Raw genomic sequence first — 20,194 nt, 5'->3', positions numbered from 1 at the left:
CAACCGACGACAAGGGAGATGAATAAAATTTCGATCTCCAGTAGCGAAAGAAAGGAACACGTTGTATAGCAATTACAGGGACCGACACCTACTCCCAAACTAGATAAAGTTAGCTCGGGAGTAGAGGCATCGGAATATTATCAAGTGCCAAGATATTTCCAAGTTCCAGAAGAGACCGATGCAACAAAGTCCACAGCGGAAGAGCTGGAGCAAGTGGCATTGTTCGAAGAATTACTAGAAAGGAAATTCCACTTAAGGACAAGACTGCACCCAGAACTCAGGTTCGACTTTATTAAATTCCTTAAATCTAACTCTGATTGTTTTGCATGGTCACATAAGGATATGAAAGGTATCCCGATAGAGGTAGCCATACACAAGTTAAGCTTGGATCCCAACTGTAAGGCCCCGCAAGATTTTGCAAAAGAAAATAATATTTCGTGGCGCCGAATTGGTTTTACGTGTTGAGGATTATAGAAGGCTCGGACCTTTTGGGTTGAACACTACATGAAAAAGTAAAGAAAAAATTTTAGGCAAAATATTGCATTTCTGCGGTCCATTATGCGACCGTAGAATCACTCTGCGGACCGCATAATGGCCGCAGAGTGAGGCAACTAATTGGGTCAGTTGGAAGCAATTATGCGGTTGACTATGCGACCGCATAACTATTATGCGGTGCACTATGCATCCGCAGAACAGTTATGCAGACCGCATAGTGACCGCAGACTCAGGCAGATTTTTTGTCATTTTGGACACCAATTATGCGACCGATATGCGGTCCGCAAAACCATTATGCGGTCGCATATGCGACCGCAGAACCTGTTCCGGAGCTTCATTTTTGGGTTTTTAAAATCCAACCCTACTTCGTTAAATACACGTTTTGGGCCATTTTTAGATATAATCTGCCATTTTAGAGTGAGAGAGAGTGTCCTAGAGTGAGAATGTGTTCTTCAATAATTGTTCTTCAATTCTTGCTCAAGTTTTGGAAGATTAAGAAGGCAAGCTGACTAGGTCTTAATCCTAGAGGTAAGATTCTACACCCTAAACCCTAATTTCGAAATCATCTGAAAATGGGTAATTAGCAAGATAATTTTTGGGCATGAGAGTTGATTATTTTACATGCATGTGATATCAAGGGTTGTAGGAAGATTGTTGAACTAAGCATGGTGAAGATTGGGTTGTGGGATGATGGAATCCTCAATAAAAAGACCTTGAAACCTTGTGCACACCTAGTGTTTGATAAAATGCTCAAATAAGCTAGAACTATGAACATCTTCCTAATTTTGATTCAATTTGTTATATTTCTAAAATAGATTGAAGTTGCTAAGAATTCCGGAACATTTTAGAGTTTAAGGAAGCTCAAATGAGGTATGTTGGCTAAACTCTTCTCTTAGAATTGAATCCCACGATATTCATGTAAATTACGTAAGTCGCGGGTGATTCATTATGAAATTGGCTATTCCGAGTAAGATTGGGTTGAAAGAAATATGTTCAACAAGCATCCCAAATGCGTTATTCATGTTATGTTACCAATTGAGGATGTGTTAAAATATGGGTTGTGCATTAATAATGTTTCGACTTTAAGTCAAGTTTAAATGAAGGCTATTATGCCAAAGTTTGTGAAATATATCTATGTGCCTTAGACTCTAAATTGCTCACATGTGTACTACACACCTTGATTTGAATTGTATTTGTTGTTGATGATGATAATGATGTTTGAAATTGATAAGTTGAGCATGAAATACTGAATATGGCCAACGTGCCAAGAATAATCTTATAATTATGGCCACTAGTGCCAATGAAATAAAAAGATGTGAAAGTATTATGAAATATGATGATTGATATAAAAAGATTGATGTCTCAAATAAGACAGCCTAGCCGATCGGGTCGCGATCGGACTCCGTACTAAATTTACGGTGGTATTGATATTGATAGTAATTGTGGTTGATGTCTTTAATGAGATGGCCTAGCCGATCGGGTCGTGATCGGATTCCGTACTAAATTTATAATGGTATTGGTATTGATAGTAATTGTGATTGATTCTCTAATAAGATACCTAGCCGATCGGGTCGTGATCGAACTCCGTGCTAAAAGTACGGTGGCATTGGTATTATGAACACTGGTATTGCGGACAATGGTATATCGATACTAAAAATCTTCCAATATGAGATATGGAAATTAATTTGAACACTGTCTTGATCCTAAAGTGAGGTTTGATGTTGATTAAGGCTTTCATTGATATTATGATAATCTTGTTTGTATTAATTGCCATTTTATTGAGAGGGTGTTTAATTATACATACTAGTACTATTCGACGGTACTAACGTCCCTTTTGCCAGGGGCGCTGCATCTTTCAATGGATGCAGGTGGTTCCACAGCAAGCGATATTGATCAGTGATAGCAGTGTACCTTCTTCCCAGCTGACTTGGTGAGCCCCACTTTATTCTGGGGTCATGAATCTTTTGTACTTGTGTATTCTGTTTGAGGTATAGCCGGGGCCTTGTTGCCGGCATTATCATTGTACTCTTCTTTATCTATAGAAGTTCCGTAGACATAATGTGGGTTGTGTATTGGTGCTGGAATAGTCAAAATATATATATTATGTTGTGGTTGTATTACTTGTCCAATTGAGACTTTAAAAATAATGAAACTATTGGAAATGAATTGGTATTGTAGATGTGAACACATTTTGTCTAATTAAGGAAAATATGCATTATCTCCATTCGTGGATGAGTTTGGGTAGAATAAAATCTAACAGGCTTGCTCGGTCGGGTTCACTCGGTTGAGCGCCGGTCGCGCTCCTCGGTATTGGGACGTGATACCAACATACCTCCGATAAGACAAAAGAAACACCTGATTGCCGAAATCAGGAATAAATTCGTCAAACAAGAGGTAACCTACTTACTTAATATTGGTTCGATCTGAGAGGTAAGATATCCAGACTGGCTAGCCAATGTAGTAGAAATTCCTAAGAAGAACAATAAGTTTCGCATGTGTGTAGATTATAAAGATCTTAACAAGGCGTGCCCGAAATATTTGTTCCCACTGCCAAACATCGATCAAATAATTGATGCCACGGCCGGGCACGAGTTAATGAGTTTCTTCGATGCTTATTCCGGGTACAACTAAATTAAGATGAACCCGGAGGTTCAGGAAAAGACTTCGTTTATAACGAGTTTTGGTATATATTGCTACAATGTGATGCCCTTCAGGTTGAAAACACCGAAGCCACTTATAAACAGCTCGTGAACAAGATGTTTGAAAATCAAATAGGAAAAATTATAGAAGTTTATATAGACGATATGCTTGTTAAGTCTTTAAATGCAGGTGATCATCTTAAACATCTTCAAGAAACTTTCGACATCCTAAGAAAGCATAATATGAAACCTAATCCCGAGAAATGCGTGTTCGGGGTCAGCTCTAGTAAGTTTATGGGATTTCTGGTATCACAAAGGGGAATTGAGGTAAATCCCGATAAAATCAAGGCCATAGAAGACATCCCCGACCAACTATTAAACGTGAAGGAAGTCCAAAGGCTTACAGGGAGATTGGCAGCTTTGAGTAGGTTCATTTCCCGGTCACCAGAAAAGTGTCATTGTTTCTTTGCACTGCTCAAAAAGAAAAATAATTTCGAATGGACCCCGGAGTGCCAGCAGGCTTTAAGGGATTTAAAGAAGTACTTGTCAAGCCCTCCATTGCTTTGAAAACCAAAAGAAGGTGAAATGTTGCTAGTTTATCTCGCGGTCTCGGAAGTTGCGGTAAGTGCGGTTTTAGTCCGAGAGAACGAAGGTACGCAATCTCCAATTTATTATGTTAGTAAAATTTTAACGGGAGCAGAAACTCGCTACCCACATTTGGAGAAACTGGCCTTAGCTCTCGTAATCGCCGCTCGAAAGCTGAGGCCCTACTTCCAATGGCACCCGATAACTGTGATGACTGCTTTCCCTTTGCAGAACATCTTCCATAAACCCGAGCTCTCGGGTATATTGGCCAAATGGGCCGTCGAAATGAGTGAATTCAACATAGAATATAAGCCAAGGACTACAATTAAGTCGCAAGTCTTGGCTGACTTCATGGCCGATTTCAGTTTGGGATTATTGCCTCTGGCAACCAAGAAGGCACTAATGGTGTCAGAATTGACATCAGGGGTTTGGAACTTATTTACAGACGGGGCTTCCAACGTAAAAGGGTCCGGGCTCGGTATAGTCTTAATCACGCCTTCGGGGAAAACCCTAAGGCAAGCCATCAGAACGGTCCCTTTAACAAACAATGAAGCAGAGTATGAAGCTTTGATTGTAGGGATCGAATTGGCCCGGGGACTTGACTCTGAGGTCATTGAAATCAAATGCGACTCACAACTGGTGGTAAATTAGGTCTAGGGGATCTTCGAGACCAAAGAGGAGCGCATGCAACAATACGTGGTAAAGGTTCAGGCTCTGTTAGCACAATTCTGGGAGTGGTCAATTACTCATATCCCAAGGGAATATAACGCATACGCAGACGCATTGGCAAACCTAGGATCATCGACGGAAATAAAGAGATCGGAGTCCGGGACGGTATTACAACTAATGAACTCAGTCCTGGATACAAATGGTTACTCTGAGGTAAATTTGACTAATTTGGTCTAGGACTGGAGAAATGAAATCATCGATTACCTCGAACATGGGAAGCTACCTAAAGACCCCAAAGCATCTCGAGCACTGCGCGCCAAAGTGGCGCGATATAGCTTCAAGAGAGGCCAATTATATAGAAAATATTTTCAAGCCCGCTGGCCCGATGCTTAGGGGCATCCGAAGCTAACTATGTCATGAAAGAGGTTCACGAAGGAATATGCGGCAATCACTCGGGCGCAGATTCCTTAGTGCTGAATTTGGTAAGGGCAGGATATTATCGGCCCCGCATGGAACAAGACGCCAAAGACTTCGTACAAAAATGTGATAAGTGTCAACGTTACGCACCACTGGTGCATCAACCGATAGAACCCTTATATTCGGTTCTGTCACCGTGGCCGTTTATGAAATGGGGGATGGACATCGTCGGACCACTTCCACCGGCTCCCATAAAGGTAAGATTTCTTTTAATTTTGACTCACTATTTTTCTAAGTGTGTGGAAGTAGGTCCTTATCAGAAAATCAGAGAACTCAAGGTTGTGGATTTCTTGTGGGAAAATATAATTTACACGTTCGGAATACCTAAAGAGATAGCATGCAACATTGGGCCATAGTTTATCGACGTAAAAGTTACAAAGTTCCTCGAAGATTTAAAAATAAAAATGATCACATCTTCACCCTATCATACATGCACAAACGGTCAAGAGAAGTCACATAACAAAGTGATTATTCAAAACCTCAAGAAAAGATTGGAAGAGGCTAAGGGTAACTGGCCCGAGGAATTACCCGGAGTTCTATGGGTATACCGAACTACGGCCAAGTCGAGCACAGGGGAAACCCATTTGTCCCTCGTGTATGGTGCAAAAGCTTTAATCCCACCTTGATATATTTCCAGTCAGATAAAAAATCGAACAATGAAGCAATGTTAGTCAACTTGGAACTGCTCGATAAACGCAGGGACTTGGCGAATGTAAGAGTGGTAGCTCAAAAGCAGAGAATTGAGCGGTATTATAATCAAAGAGCCAACCTCTGTTATTTCAAAGTAGGAGACTTGGTCCTAAGGAAAGTAACACAAAACACACGGGAGCTCAACGCGGGGAAGCTAGGTCCAACGTAGGAAGGCCCCTACCGGGTTTCAGCTATCACCGGGAAAGGTTCATACGAGTTGGAAAACCAAAATGGAGAAAAGTTGCTTAGCAATTGGAACATGGAACACCTCAAAAGATATTATTGCTGATGAACATTATCCGATTAGAAAGTATGTGCTACACTCTTTTTCCTTTCGTTCAGTTTTTGTCCCAATTGAATTTTTCTGACAAGGTTTTTAACGAGGCAGCAACAGAAAGCATACTCCGAAGACAGCAACAATAAGACCTTTAATAGCAAGGCACACAAGCAAAGATCCACTCGGGGATGGTTAGATAATCGTTTGCTCTATAGCAAATTTCCATCGGGAAGTTAAGTTTGCTATTGAGCAAAGGTTACCCAATCGTTCACGAGCACAAACCACTAGAAGGTTATTAGATAATCCTTCGCTCGATAGCATAAATTCCTAAGGGGAAGTAAAGTGTGTTACCAAGTTAAGGATTATCTAGCAATTCATTAGTGGAATTTTCAAATACATAAGACTTTCAGTGTTCCAATTCGCACTCTTCGCATTCGAACACTGGGGGAAATGATATGAGGATACGACAACAATGACTGCCACGTCGATGGGGAAACGAAAAACCAGAAATATAATTGCATCATCGGGGCCGGGGACTACGCGGCCAGCCCCGTAGAAACAAGTTGTATGAGTTAGCCACAAGTAATGGCAATTCCTTTTCAGCATAGCAAATGCTTATGTACTTTTTGAAAATAGAAGGAATGAAATGAAATGAAATGAAATATGTTTATTTTTATCTTGTTTCTTGTCTAAACGATGAATTAACCTTGTCATTTGAAAGTTAAACAAGTACTTCAAATTCTAGTGCCGTAATGAACATGAGGCGTCCTCTTCAAGAGCACCGTAAACATAAGAGGGCCCTCTTTTATAAAAACCCTCACATTAAAGGGTTAGTTCCGGAAGATTTTTTGCCCGGAATCAAAATGCCTTCGGGGAAAGATACACCCGAAGCCGCACGTGAAAGGACGCAAAAAGTAAACTTGCGCAAATACTTATCAAAGCCCTCACAAAAAAGGGCTGATGCCCAGAGCCAAAAATGCCTTCGGTGAAAATACACCCAAGGCTTCACATAATAAGACGCAAAATAGAAAAGCTTGCGCAAAATTCTTAAGCAAAAGGAAAAAAATGCAAAGATTATAGACTTGCATGAATATTCAAACGAAAGGAAGACTCAAACAATACTTGAGCAATAGATTTTTTTATTTACAAAAACATGTTTAAACGGCGCAAGTACAAGAATTAGGAAAAGAAAAGAAAAGTTAAACTTCAGTATCTCAGGAACCAGGAAGAAGAGAAGTTCCCGCGCCCCGGGGAAAAGTAGATGGACCAACTAATGGCTCAACATTTTCACCATTTTGGCCTTCAGCATCACCATTCTCCGATTCTTCTTCAGTTCCCGAGAACTCGGAACCGGAACCAAAAGGACCAGGTGCATCGGACCTCGCTAGGAGTCCATTTTTAGCAGCTTACTCAAGCTCACTGGCCTTAGCAATTTCGGCATCTAAATCAATGACACCAGTTTTGGCCTCTTCCAAGGTTTTTCTCCTCATGCTATACATAGCATAAGTTTTCTCAACAACAAGGGAAGTTGCTTGGCACTTAAGTTCTTCTTTGAGGTGGGTTACCTCGGCAAAAAGGTTTTCCTAAGCGGACCTAGCAGATTTGAGGCTAACATCAAGGTCACAGACAGTTGAACTAAAAAGCCTATTATGCTTGATAATTTTCATGTACTTCTCTTCCAGCTGGGCATGTTTCGCCCCCGTAGCAGCAAGCTCTTCAATTTTGGAGTTCAAGGCTGCCTCTAAGTTGGTCACTCTTTCAGCGGAGGCAGCCTCACGTTCGGTTGCAGCAAGAACGGCGTTATGGACTTCAGCCCATTTGGCCCTGGCTTCGTCAAATCTAACCCTGAGCGGGCCAATTTCTTGGTTAAGGGTTACCACTTCTTGCTCGCTTTGCTGCAAACGAGCCTCCAATACAACAACCTCAGCAGCTTTGGCTTCCAGTTCCGAAAGGCAAGCGACGTGTTGTTCCTGCTCTGCCAAAAGCTGATCTCGTGCGGAGATAATCTCTTCCTTTTCACGAATCAATCTCTGAAGGCCCTCGGAAGCAAGAAAGTTGTCCTACAAAGTAAGAAGGGTAAAATTCAAGATATGTTCATACCCAAAAATAGAAGGAGTAATAAAAGAATAAAGGAATATACTGTTGTGACGTTGTGCATGGAATTGTTCAACAAACACTCTCTCGATAGTGCCTGAATCTTTTCCCAGTCTTTCTCTGAAGCAAAAGGCTTTAGATAATTAGCAAGATCCATCGGACGGGATAACATGTTGCATTTGGTAGAGACCGATAGAGTAACATTCCTCCTCCTTTGTGGATCTTCAAAAGGGGCAGCATAATTTTGCCCCAAATTCCCGTGAACTGGGAACTGTGGAAGAGAAACACCTTCTTCGTGGTCAGATGCGGCTGGTGGAGATGATGTAGCAATTGATGGTGGAAGAGTCAATGAAGATGGAAATGATGTAGCAGTTGCTGGTGTTAGTGAAGATGGAGATAAAGCAGGTGGAGTTGAAGAGTGAGAAGCAGTTGCATCAAATGCAGTGCTCGTTATTGGATGTTCGCCAACCAAAGACGGTAGGGACCCGGTACTCAGCCCCGTAGTATTGGGCACATCAATTGGGCCCCGAAAACGAGAGTTGACATTATCTACCAAATCAAACTCTCCCCAAAGTGCCGAGGCATCGTCCTCGGTTGGTCTAACTATCTCAACAGGTCGAGCATCTTGTTGAGATGATGAGGATCGTCGTTTTCTATGTAGATGTCACGACCCAAAAACCTAACTTGTTGTGATGGCGCCTATCGTGAAACTAGGCAAGCCGACTCATTTCAAAACAAACCGATATTTTCATTTCAAGGATAATTTCAAGGCTATATAGCGTAAAAACCCTTCATAAAGGAGTTCAAATCAAAACAAAAATGCGGAAAAGAAAAGCCCGACATCGGGGTGTCACTAGTCATGAGCATCTACTGCAATCTGTCTAACAATATCAAGACTAACATAGTTGGGAAAATAGCTAATACAACTAAAGGAAGATAGGAGGGAGAAGAGCAGGGCTGCGATCGCCAGGCAGCTACCTTGCTATCCCCGAGAAGGATCTGCAGCCAGAATAATCAACAACGGCTACCGTATCCAGCTATACCTGGATCTGCACACAAGGTGTAGGGAGTAACGTGAGTATGCCAACTCAATAAGTAACAACAATAAATAAAGACTAAGCAATAGTGACGAGCAATAAAGCATAAAAAGTTCATATCATGAAATCTCAATAAAATACCACATGCTTTAAAAATTCGGATTTGAATCAAAACATCTCGTTTAAACCCAGTTCCAGTAAAATCATTTAAAGATATTTTTCAACAGTTTTCAAACAGAGGCTAAATGAAAAGGTGAGAAAAATGATGAAATCATAAACAACAGCCCCTCGGGCATACCTCTCAATCACTCGTATACAACCCATCGGGCAAATCTCACAGTCACCCATGCCTCTCGGGCATACTTCACAATCACTCATGCCACTCGGGCATACCTCACAATCACTCATGCCTCCTAGTCACTCAGCACTCGGCACACGGCACTCACACTCAGTCGGTACCTGCGCTCACTGGGGTGTGTACAAACTCCAGAGGGGCTCCTTCAACCCAAGCGCTATATCAAGCCAAATCATGGCATAAATCACTTAGGCCCTCGGCCTATATCAAACATGCTGCGACGTGCAGCCCGATCCCATAAATATCCTCACAAATCAGGCCCTCGGCCTCACTCAGTCATAAACCTCTCAAGCCACTCGGGCATTTCAATAAAAAAAATAGGGTACTCAGCCCAAAACAATATTTATATGCATCAAAATAGAGTAAGGAAAAACTGAGTTATGTAGTAAACAGGTATAACCATGACTGAGTATAAACTTTCAATCGAAAATAGTGAGGGGATAGTAAGTAAAGTCCCCTAAGGGTCCAAACAACATCGGCACAAGGCCCAAACGTTGCATTCAACCCAATTTACAGAAACTCTCTCTAAAATATATATGTATCATATAATTTCGACAAAATATGCAACTTTACAGTTGCTACGGGACGGATCAAGTCACAATCCCCAACAGTGCATGCCCACACGCCTATCACCTAGCATGTGCGTCACCTCAAAATAGTAGAATGATACGAAATCTGGGGTTTCATACCCTTAGGACTAGATTTACAATCGTTACTTACCTCAAACCGATCAAATCTCTACCCCGCAATGCTCTTGCCTCTGGACTCGGCTTCCAAATGCTCCAAATCTATTCACAATCAGTACAATACCATCAATATACGCTAATGGGATGAATTCCACAAGAAAAACTATCAAATTGGCCCAAACACCCGAAATTGGCTCAAACCCGTCCCCCGGGCTCACGTCTCGAATCCGATAAAATTTACAAAACTAGAAAGTCAATTCACTCACGAGTCCATACATATGAAATTCATCAAAATCCAACATCGTTTGGTCCCTCAAATCCTTAATTTAAATTCTCCAAAATCCCAAGCCCTAACCCCTCATCTTCACTCCAAAATCCTACTAATTAATGATGAACAAAGCCATAGATTCATGAAATTTATACCATTATGGGTTAGGATCACTTACCCAACTTTGCTCCTTGAAAACCTTCGAAAAATTGCCTCTCTCCCGAGTTTCTCAAATCCAAAAATTGAAAAATGAAGACAAAACCACGAGCTGGGGCTTTTCTGCCCAGCACATTCGCACCTGCGGCCAAATGTCTGCTCCTACGGAACCGCACCTGCGGTCGAATCCTCGCACCTGCGAGAACCACTTAAGTCCTCAAATTCCGCATGTGCGCCCCAGGTTTCGCACCTGCGGGCGCGCTCCTGCGCAACACTTCTGCTTCTACGAAACTGACTCAACCCTTCCTTTCCGCATCTGCGCTAAAGGACTCGCACCTGCGGGCTCGCAGATGCGACAAATCCTTCGCACCTGCGTTCGCAGCCTTGGCCTTCCATTTCTGCATCTGCGGCTACCCCAAATGCACCTGCGACTCCTCCTTCCGCAGGTGCGGAAATATTAGTAGCAGCAACTTCAACTGTATTTTCCAATTTCAACAAATCCGTTAACCACCCGGAATCGCCCGAGGCCCTCGGGACCTCAACCAAAAATACCAACAAGTCATATATCAACATACAAACTTAGTCGAGCCTTCGAATCACTCAAAACAACATCAAATCACCAAATTACCCTCGGATTCAAGCCTAAGAACTTCTAAACTTCCAAATTCGACAATCGATGCCGAAACCAACCAAACCACGTCCTAGGTCCAAAATCACCTAACGAAGCTAACAGAACCATTAGAACTCAAATCCGAGGTCAAATGCTAAAAAGTCAAACTTGGTCAACTCTCCCAATTTAAAGCTTCAACAATGAAATTCTTTCTTCCAATTTGCTTTTGAAATACCTGTAAAACCAAAAACGATGATTCACACAAGTCAAAGTACATCATACGGAGCTACTCATGCCCTCAAACAATCGAGCGAAGTACAAATGTTCAAAACGATCGGTCGGGTCGTTACATCTTCCCTTACTTAAACATACGTTCGTCCTCGAATGTGCCTAGAGTTATTCCATAAGCCATCAAATCGCTGTGTAACTTTCCCATGTACATACCCGGGGCTGATCCCACATAACCCTATCCCATACAGGTCCGATAGCACAGCATAACTAAAATTTCTCAATTCAACCTAGCCCACAAGCCTTCGAATCAAATTTCTGACATCCGAAATTTCCTATAAGATCAGAAGTTCGCATCTACATACCATATAAGTCTGAACAAGCTGTACCAAAAGCCATAACCATAACTTAAATACTCAAATTCAAATACAGCATAGCTCGAATACTCGAAGCAATGATTTCAAATCACAGTATCGACTCAAATCAACCCAGTGCCGGTAATAAATCTCATATCAGACAAAACCTCGTTCTAAAACCTTCGTACACTGCTGATGATGAAAGAAACATACCGAATTCATAACCATTCATTAGACCAACATGTCATGGAGCTCTCGTTCCTTCTACAAGAACTATAGCCAATTTCAAAACCGACTTCTGATATTATCCTCCTAATTATATCACAATCAAATCTGATAGCATCCATTCTAGGCCCAATGACCTCGTCTCATCCAACACGACCACTCTAGTGACATGACACAACAATACAATCTAAAGCCATAACCCGTGCAATCCGTGCACCAGATAGCAACATTCCAAATGTACCCAATTGTAACAATGACCCAAACAAGAGAACTGTTCCGCAAGCTCGACGGGTACCACCCCGACACAATGCTAAGAACCCATCACACACCGTAGAACCATAACATACGAATCTTACACAAAGGATTATATTTCCACATAACTCTTCTGTAATACGCGACCCTATCCAAATACTGATCCATATGAAACACCTCATGACACCCTGCTAAAATCAATAACCATGCGCAATTCGACATCAAGTACCCAAAGTGCATTACCATAACCACGGAGAAGCAAACGACACCATGCCACACAAAACCCGAAAGAACATGACCAATACCTCATCAACCAAGCAATATCCAATATTATTCTCGCTCACATTCCGCTATAAGGCCACAATATAACCGCACCATATGTGCATATAACCAACGAATCACAACTCCTCGTAGCATAGAAGAGTAACTCATAAATCATTTCAGAACACGAATAAGCTTCACATCAACTGAATGGCACATCCTTTAACAATAGCAGTATGGAGCCGATCAATCCGGCTCGGTGTAGAATACACATCCTAATTGGACCTACCAATGGGCCTCAAATCAACTATGGTCAGCCACCAATAGATAAATAACCTCTGAAAGTACACAATGATTGAATCATAACACCTTCTATCATCTGGCTAGCTCCGGCCACAACTTCACAGTCCACAACCATGAAACAATCTGCTCCTGAGAACTCCCAATCTCCAATTCCATAGAACACATGAATCACCATATTTGATTCCACCTCCACCGCCCGAATGCCTAACATATCTCTCATACACAATCATCCCACGAGAAATACTTTAAAAATTCTTCCGTGTCGCCTGGCAAAAATTTGAATATCAACAGTCGATGAACCGGGAGAGTGTCGCAATACCAGCGAAGTACCCATAAATCAAAATACACTGCCCCTTCTGAAATGTACACTCTCATCAAGCCATACCAAATAGTAATATCATTTACCTAGTCATCAAAAACCGTCCATGATGCCTAAGAATTTATGTCCTTCCCTTCAAAATTGAACTGTGACCTTGTACATGTAAATCCTATTCCCGCACAACACACCACATCTATTATGCCATCATGTGACAAGCATAAGAATTCCATTATCAACTCTGAGTCACTAGAAAATTACATACCTTATTAGTCAGAAACCTCTTTCTTGCTTCTTTCTAGGAGGAAATCATAACACACAACACGTTCCATACACCGGTAGCAAATATCTGGTTCAAACCATGGTAGAAACCATCATGAATACTTTGAAATCCATTTGCACATAACCAAGTTATCTGAACTGAATTCTTCTAACTCCACCAAGCCATACAGGTTGCCAAATCCGAGAGCATTGCCACGAAACGCCTGTAGATACTAGCCACGTCATAAGTACCCAAAGAACCGATCATACCCATTACTGTGCTACCCCAACCTACTACCAAGTTGTCCTTTTCTCCAAGTCCTTTCCAAATTGCCTTCAAATTGCTACTTTTTCCTTGTTAGAACACTACTATCCTTAACTAAAATTTGCCCCACGAACTCTAGCATAGAATCACACCGCCCTAAGGCTTATAAGCCGCTGAATTCCCTTTTTATGTATCTCATAGGTACCACAACCAAAAATGCTTACTCCGAAGAGACTTTATGTGAACCTAAAACTGTTTCCTTCACCTTTTTGATACTGAAATGCATAATTCACAATGATATAAAATGCCACGAGTCTCGACACTGTTCAATGCAACTCCCAGTTTTCTAGCCATATATATAAATCTTGAAAATTCCAAATTGCAACATATAAATCTTGAATCCATTAGAACTATTCTTGAGAGTCATCTACTCTACTCAAATCTCGAATTAACCGACCAAACAGACCGAAACGACCTGTTCCCCATTAGCACACCAACACCCAAGGGAAATAAAGAGTAACCCACACTCCTACGCAACCGAGTAAATTCCCGCTCCATGTACACTACATTCTTCGTGAATAACCACTTAATTATTTTATGGTCCTTCTATAACCATAGAGTGTAATACAACTTGTGTCCAGAAATTCCTTTACCCGAGTCATCCTCGATCTCGACCTCTGCAAGTCATAATTGATTCACCAGTATACCCCGAACCGAAACTAATATGACATATAACTGTGCAATCAACTCGTCGATAGCAGACTCCCCCACTTAGACTCAAGCTGCAATTATATAAAATTAGAACCCGCAAGGATTTCTCCTTCTCAATTACCAAGATCTCGCACCGTTAACCCGCCAGACTTCTCGAAGTCTTTTGTTAAGCTTCTCATAACATTCTGAATCGCCAGCCACAATCACACATTCGACCTCTTACTAGGTAGCAACTAATATTTCTCGCAAAAGTTTCATCACTATCACGTCACCGCTAACTACTCACCAGAGATAACCCACATATGGAATTCCTTACCGACATCTTCCAACGATGTTGCACTGGGTGCAACAACTATGTAATCATCAAATTTTTCCTGAGCTAATGCTCGCCTACCATTTGTATAAGTTTGTACTTTCCCTATTGACATTAACTGAAAGTTCAACAATACCTTCCGAACTCAAGTCATATTGCGCCTGAAACGATAATCAAATCTTCACATCCTTCTTCGTTTCAAACAAACTCCTTTCTGACATATTCAATCTTTCTTTGTACAGTAACCATCACTCCAAATAAAGTCTGCAGGCCAAATCACATTCTATCACGATTCCAAACTGTTCTACACTTTCTCAAGGTGCACGACTACCTTACCATTGAATTTATATGCCAATCTGCCACTCTTACTTCGGTTAAATCATCTCCTTTAAGAAACTTCTCAACCGCTACTTCTCCTACTTGACCTGCTAGTACTTCAACCACCGTGAAACACTTCCCGTCATGTCTTCCCTTATACTTTGCTACCCAACTACTGCATCAAATCGAAATGCATCTCTGTCGCACCTAAACCAATAAAATGTTACCGAATGTAAGTCTCTTCGAAGATCATCTTTCTCGAGCTATCAATATCAGAAATACCCACCACAATTACTACACAATCACTTATTCTTATTGAGTCCAGACTCATTGACAAGACATGAGAATTTAATTTGTCCCAAAATTTAACAACATGAAAGATCCTTCAAAATATTCACACTCGAGACTATACGTCACATCAAAACGAAAATCAAGCGCCCAATGGTCTTCCTTTACATTTCAAGGAAACACTTCTCGTCATATTCCAATCGTCTTAACACATCCCGCAGTTACATCAAACTCATCACAAAGCCATTCCACCGCTCATCGAGCCACAAATTCCACTTGTAGGGGCATTACCGGACATATGAGTCCAAATGTACAGGTTACAACTGAAGCTACCGAGCCAAAGCTGGAGTCTAAACCTGGCCTCAAGTCCTCCAGACTGGCCCATTACCAAAACACATAACACATCTCAAACATCGTTCGTAGAATCACAAGCTGGCGATGTACAACTGATACCGAGAGCTCATATGCGTACAGATCTGCAAGACTCTACTAGCCCGCTTATGACTCGTGAGACCTATGTAACCTAGGCTCTGATACCAATCTGTCACGACCCAAAAACCTAACCTGTCGTGATGGCGCCTATCGTGGAACTAGGCAAGCCGACTCATTCCAAAACAAACCGATATTTTCATTTCAAGGATAATTTCAAGGCTATATAGCGTAAAAACCTCTGTAAAGGAGTTCAAGTCAAAACAAAAATGCGTAAAAGAAAAGCCCGACATCGGGGTGTCACTAGTCATGAGCATGTACTGCAATCTGTCTAACAATATCAAGACTAACATAGTCTGGAAAATAGCTAATACAACTAAAGGAAGATAGGATGGAGAAGAGTAGGGCTGCGATCGCCAGGCAGCTACCTTGTTATCCCCGAGAAGGATATGCAGCCAGAATAATCAACAATGGCTACTTTATCCAGCTACACCTGGATCTGCACACAAGGTGCAGGGAGTAATGTGAGTACGCCAACTCAGTAAGTAACAACAATAAATAAAGACTGAGCAGTAGTGACGAGCAATAAAGCATAAAACGTTCATATCATGAAATCTCAATAAAATACCACATGCTTTAAAAATCAGGATTTGAATCAAAACATCTCGTTTAAACCCAGTTCCAGTAAAATCATTTAAAGATATTTTTCAACAGTTTTCAAACAGAGGCTAAATGAAAAGGTGAGAAAAATGATGAAATCATAAACAACAGCCCCTCGGTCATACCTCCCAATCACTCGTATACAGCCCATCGGGCAAATCTCACAGTCACTCATGCCTCTCGGGCATACCTCACAATCACTCATGCCACTCAGGCATACCTCACAATCACTCATGCATCCCAGTCACTTAGCACTCGGTACTCGTACTCAGTAGGTACCTGCGCTCACTGGAGGTGTGTACAGACTCCGGAGGGGCTCTTTCAGCCCAAGCGCTATATCAAGCCAAATCATGGCATAAATCACTCAAGCCCTCGGCCTATATCGAATATGCAGCGGCGTGCAGCCCGATCCCATAAATATCCTCACAAATCAGGCCCTCGGCCTCACTCAGTCATAAACCTCTCAAGCCACTCGGGCATTTCAGTAAAAAAAAAGGGGGGGGTACTCAGCCCAAAACAATATTTATATGGATCAAAATAGAGTAAGGAAAAACTGAGTTATGCAGTAAACAGGTATAACCATGACTGAGTATAAACTTTTAATAGAAAATAGTGAGGGGATAGTAAGTAAAGTCCCCTAAGGGTCCAAACAACATTGACACAAGGCCCAAACGTGGCATTCAACCCAATTTACAGAAACTCTTTCTAAAACATATAAGTATCATATAATTTCGACAAAATATGCAACTTTGCAGTTGCTACGGGACGGATCAGGTCACAATCCCCAACAGTGCACGCCCACACACCCGTCACCTAGCATGTGCGTCACCTTAAAATAGTAGAATGATACGAAATCCGGGATTTCATACCCTCAGGACTAGATTTACAATCGTTACTTACCTCAAACCGGTCAAATCTCTACCCCACAATGCTCTTGCCTCTGGACTCGGCCTCCAAATGCTCCAAATCTATTCACAATCATTACAATACCATCAATATACGCTAATGGGATGAATTCCACAAGAAAAACTATCAAATTGGCCCAAAGCCCGAAATTGGCTCAAACCCAGCCCCCGGGCTCACGTCACGAAATCCGACAAAATTTACAAAACTAGAAAGCTCATTCACTCACGAGTCCATACATACGAAATTCATCAAAATACGACATTGTTTGGTCCCTCAAAACCTTAATTTAAATTCTCCAAAATTCCAAGCCTTAACCCCTCATTTTCACTCCAAAATCCTACTAATTAATGATGAACAAAGCCATAGATTCATGAAATTTATACCATTATGGGTTAGGATCACTTACCCCAACGTTGCTCCTTGAAAACCTTTGAAACATTGCCTCTCTCCCGAGTTTCTCAAATCCAAAAATTGAAAAATGAAGACAAAACCACGAGCTAAGGCTTTTCTACACAGCGCATTCACACCTGCGGCCAAATGTCTGCTCCTGCGGAACCGCACCTGCGAGAACCACTTAAGTCCTCAAATTCCGCACTTGCGCCCTAGGTTCCGCACCTGCGGGTGCACTCCTGCGCAATACTTCCGCTTCTGCGGAACCGACTCAACCCTTTCTTTCCGCATCTGCGCTCAAGGCCTCGCACCTGCGGGCTCGTAGATACGGCAAATCCTTCGCACCTGCGTTCGCAGCCTTGGCCTTCCATTTCCGCATCTGCGGCTACCCCAAACGCACCTGCGACTCCTCCTTCCGCAGCTGCGGAAATATCAGTAACAGCAGCTTCAGCTATATTTTCCAACTTCAACAAATCCGTTAACCACCCGGAATCGCCTCGAGGCCCTCGGTACCTCAACCAAAAATACCAACAAGTCATATATCAACATACAAACTTAGTCGAACTTTCGAATCACTCAAAACAACATCAAATCACCAAATTACCCTTGGATTCAAGCCTAAGAACTTCTAACTTCCAAATTCGACAACCGATGTCGAAACCAACCAAACCACGCCCGAATGACCTCAAATTTTTCACACACGTCACAAATGACACTACGAACCTACTCCAACTTCAGGAATTCCATTCCGACCCCGATATCAAATTTTTCACTACCGACCAAAATCGCCAAATTTTCAACTTTCACCAATTCAAGCCTAATTCTACCACGGACCTCCAAATCACATTCCGGACACACTCCTAAGTCCAAAATTACCTAACGGAGCTAACAGAATCATCAAAATTCAAATCCGAGGTCAAATGCTAAAAAGTCAAACTTGGTTAACTCTCCCAATTTAAAGCTTCAACAATGAAATTCTTTCTTCCAATTCGCTTTCGAAATACCTGCAAAACCAAAAACGATGATTCACACAAGTCAAAGTACATCATACGGAGCTACTCATGCCCTCAAACAACCGAGCGAAGTGTAAATATTCAAAACGACCGGTCGGGTCGTTATAGTAGAGAAGCTCCCTCATCACTAACTTTTTCATCATCGTCGATCGTCACGGTGTCTACTACCGGAGATGACTCTGGGGAATCGGTCATCGCCTTCTTATTCTTTTCCCCGACTATGGAGGAGCGTCTTCTCTTTGGTTATTTGTCTTCCGGTCGGGGACTCCGTAAAGAAACATTTGCTCCCGAAGCAGGCCCGGAAATACCTGTTCGAGTAAGTGCCTCCTGAAGCAGCCTCGGTGCATCAGCAAGAATCAGGATCAGCTAAGACATCTTCCTCGGGAACAATAACAGAGCCCGCGGGTAGACCTGAAACAGGCGAAGGATGGATGAGCAGAGTCCTTGGCTTTGATCTTGCTTTTTGAAAAATCGGTACGCTTTGAGGAAAAAGCTATTGTATGGAAGAAAGAGAAGATTTTTTGTTTGAAGAGAATTAGAGAAAATATGAAGAGCAAGATGCAAATTAGATAAAGGAAACTTGAAAAATTATGAAGTATATGGGAGAAGGTTGATACGTATAAGTAAAAGTTTTGGCGGCCAAATTCATGGCCATGATTACCTCGATAATCGGGAAAAGTTGTGCTGAATCATGGGATGACGCATGTTCGAGGCATTAAATGCGAAGAAACGTTTGTCTAATCAACTGTCAAAAGCCTTGAGAGGGAATTATAGTAATTCCCGCCAAAAGAGTATTTCTACCAACTTTCTGGTAACACAAAGTTATGTCACCGGAAAGCATGGGGACTATCTGTATAGGGTAAAATATGCTATGACACGTGGCCATAAAAAAAAGGGATATGTGGAACCCAAAACGGGGGGATGGGCAAAGACCAAAGGCAGCTGTTTCGTTTGTCACCGGAAAGAATAACGCTCATAAAGATGTGATAAATGCTTTTCTCTCGGTAGCATTTAATAGAGAATATTCCATGGCATTAAGAGCAATTACCCGTTATAGAGAATTTGGTATTTATGTTCACCGTTACATCTTCATCACTGTCCCTCATAATTGACATTAAAGAAGGGCACGATCCTAGGACCTTCTTCCCTAGACATAGCTATAAATAGTGAGCTCAATTATCATTGTAAGCGACACAAATTTTCTGGCAAACTTATGCTACATTCTATACAAAGCTTAATACCCTTTTACCTTCTTACTTTTTGATTTCGTTGTTGTCGTGCCCGAAAATTGTGTTCCCCAAACTGTTGCTTCTGTTGTTTCGTCTACATCTTAAGCCTAAGTATTGCATAATTCTTCGTTTATTTTATTATTTCAGGATCAAATTAATTCATTTGTCTAGAAACCACGTATAAATTCAAGTATACCGTTTTACAAGTAAACAAGATGCTACAAAATACCATAAATGTTTATTTAGCTTTTACATTCAATCAAACAATTTAATATTAATAGTTAAAAACAAAAATAAAAATACTTATCAATTAACCATAAATATTATACAGGACAATGTCTTGCATTTGTTTGGTTAATGTAACCATTGAGTGGGCATTTATCGAAGAGAGGTCAATATGTGGAAGTACAAAAATTGATAAGATTAAATTAG

This window comes from Nicotiana tabacum, chromosome 4 (genome assembly GCF_000715075.1).
Source record: "Nicotiana tabacum cultivar K326 chromosome 4, ASM71507v2, whole genome shotgun sequence".
NCBI classification, from domain to species: Eukaryota; Viridiplantae; Streptophyta; class Magnoliopsida; order Solanales; family Solanaceae; genus Nicotiana; species Nicotiana tabacum.
Note: the sequence above shows the minus strand (reverse complement) of the source record.